Source organism: Pristiophorus japonicus, unplaced genomic scaffold, assembly GCF_044704955.1.
Source record: "Pristiophorus japonicus isolate sPriJap1 unplaced genomic scaffold, sPriJap1.hap1 HAP1_SCAFFOLD_46, whole genome shotgun sequence".
In the NCBI taxonomy this organism is placed as follows: Eukaryota; Metazoa; Chordata; class Chondrichthyes; family Pristiophoridae; genus Pristiophorus; species Pristiophorus japonicus.
Window position 1 is genome coordinate 1,437,382 of NW_027254363.1, and position 2,896 is coordinate 1,440,277.

Sequence of the window (2,896 nt, forward strand, 5' to 3'; positions counted from 1 at the left end):
AAGAACTCCCCCGACTTTCCTGTGGTTCTCTTGCCTCTCTCGCCCCTTCATCCCACACGCTGCATGTTTTTAAACCTTGTTTTAAGTCTGCTGCTCTGAGCCAGTGCATTCTGCAGTCTCACAACTCTTTCTGCAAATATAGTTTCACTGCATGCTTCCATGTTTATTGTTATGAATCTCGTTGTTGTGAAATGGGACTGCTTCGGACATCGAATTAAAAGATGCCTTATTGGAAACACGTTGGCGTCATAATCTCGTTCGCACAGAACTGAATCTAAATCGTTCAAGTTGGAATATTGTATTTTCTGGATCACAATAAAGAATATCTTGTTATAAATGTTGGCTCCTTAGTTCCCTGGTGTCAGAGGAGGAATTGTCTGCGTCCTTCATTTATTTCACGTTAGAGACAAACATAGGTATCCATTCAGAATCAACGCACAAATTGACATCGAGATAAATGCAGCGAGAGATACAGGCAGCATTGGCACACATGGCGGAATAGACAAGAGAGATGCTTAAATACAAAATGGACTCAAACTCTAAATGGAAGTGACAGGTGGCTGATAGATATGAGTGATTGGAGGCGCTAGACCAAAGGCGTGGTTTGACTCTGTGGCTCAACGAGTCAAAGCGCCTATCTGGTAAACAAAAGATTCTCGGTTTGACTCACAGCGGGGCTGGCACTTACTATCTTCATGATTCACAAAGGGTGAGTTTCTTGCCATGGGAAAGAGCTGCAATCGTTTTTAACGTAACTGGGGTTGCACTAGTTCCCATTCTGGATTAAGGCCCTATTCAGTGCGTGGCCTTGGTCGCATACCACTGCTGCTATAATTTCGGACGGGGTCGAATTTGGCCTCATCAAAAAACTATATATTTTCTGACCAGCGCCGTGTGTAACTTTGCTGCAGTCAACAGAAAACCGTTGTAGCTGATGTGTGGCGCCGTGATCGTATAGTGGTTAGTACTCTGTGTTGTGGCCGCAGCAACCTCGGTTCGAATCCGAGTCATGGCACATCTCGCTTTATTTATTTTATTCACTACAGCACCTGCTGATAGAACACAGCCAAACATCTATCCTTACTAAATGAAACAGATATTACGTTTTTAGCGTTGGAAACATATTTACTCCTTCAAACCCATCTCTTCTCCCAGCTTTTTCTACCTTCCACAATCAACTCACATTAACTCACCGGGCGAAACATCTTTTTTTCCGTTCTGAATCTGTCTCAAAACCGACCATTTCAGAAAGTCGCTCACTTGAACTAACGGAAGGCCCTTTGCTTACAGAAGCTGATTGTACATTTTCAATATTGTCGATTTGGGTGCACTGGCAGGACCAGCGGCGAAGTCACGTTGTCACAGGTGACTTCTGTTTGGATGCAAAAATAATGAACAGGTTGGCTGATCGTGTTGCGACACTAGGTGAGCGACTTGATAACGCGATGGAAAATGAATCCATTGTATTCTGCACACGTGGGTCCGGTCCCATCCTCGTTGGTAGTGTGTTAAATATTTGATGCATGTGGTTCTTTTGTCAATCACTGAAAAATCTTATACAAATTCACCTTTTTTCCCTAGCTTGCTACACTCAGCTCATGACATGTCTCAAATTACTCATATATACTTTAATGGGAAAATAAGGCAAGAGAATACACAATAAATTGTAGAAAACTAAGATGTGTAGTGGAACCAATGGACCTTGGAGTGCAGGTCCACAGGTCCATGAACGTTGCAGGCCTGGTCGAGAACGTGGTTGATAAGGCATATGTAATACTTGCTTTTACCAGTGGATGCATAGTATTCAAGAGCAGGGGGGTTATGCTTGAACTACATACAACACTAGTTAGGCCACCACTAGAGTCCTGTTTCAGCACATTACAGGAAATATGTAATTGCATTGGAGAGAATACAGAGGAGATTTACGAGAATGATGCCTGGACCAGAGAACTTGAGCTGCGAGGAAAGATTAGATAGGCTGTGTTAGTTGTCTGTGGAAAAGAGGAGGCTGAGGAGAGACGATATTCATGCATATACAATTGTAAGTGGACTAGGTAGAGGTTTAAGGGCGGACCTATTTCCATTAGCAGTGCATTCAACAAAGAGGAGGCATGGATTTATTGTAATTGATAGGAGGCTTAGAGGTGATTTGTGGGGATTATTTTTCACACAAAGGGTTCAGTAGCACACCGCTGAAAGGATAGTCGAGGCAGATTCCCTGCCCACGTTTCAAAAAATTACTTGGATTTGCCCTTAAAGTGTCGTTAGCTACAAGATTTCGGAACAAGAGCTGGAAAGTCGGATGAGGCTCGTTAGCTCTTGTTCGGCAAACGTGGAAACGATGGGCCGGAATGGCCTCCTTCTATTCTATGAAATGCAATGATTCGATAATATGCATTGGTGTAAAGAGAATTGTGAACTTTTTCAGAGCCACTATTATGATAAAAAAATGTTTCACGTAAAGATAAACATATATTGAATTACTGAACAGAAGCATTGCAAAGTGGGTCCGCACATACGCAGGTAAACAACATGTGCTTTCGATTACATCACATTAAATATTCGGTAATCACAACTGTAATCGCGCTCCATTGAAACAGACACAAACATAGAATGATCCCGGACTGAGAGCATACCCATTCTACACACACACATAATGATCCCGGACTGAGACAATATCCCTTTTATACACACACAGAATGATCCGGGACTGAGAGAACATCCCTTTTACACACACACAGAATGATCCGGGACTGAGAGAATATCCCTTTTACACACACATAGAATGATCCCGGACTGAGAGAATATCCCTTTTACACACACACAGAATGTTCCGGGGCTGAGAGAATATCCCTTTTACACACACATAGAATGATCCGGGACTGAGAGAATATCC

General features: G+C 42.7%; 1 non-coding gene across 1 annotated transcript; it reads left to right on the forward strand.

Annotated features, from left to right (window-relative positions):
• The first annotated feature begins 943 nt into the window (after nucleotides 1-943).
• Nucleotides 944-1,015, forward strand: trnah-gug (transfer RNA histidin (anticodon GUG)). Its single transcript has one exon. It is a non-coding gene; the product is annotated as a tRNA-His (tRNA).
• Nucleotides 1,016-2,896: the final 1,881 nt, after the last annotated feature.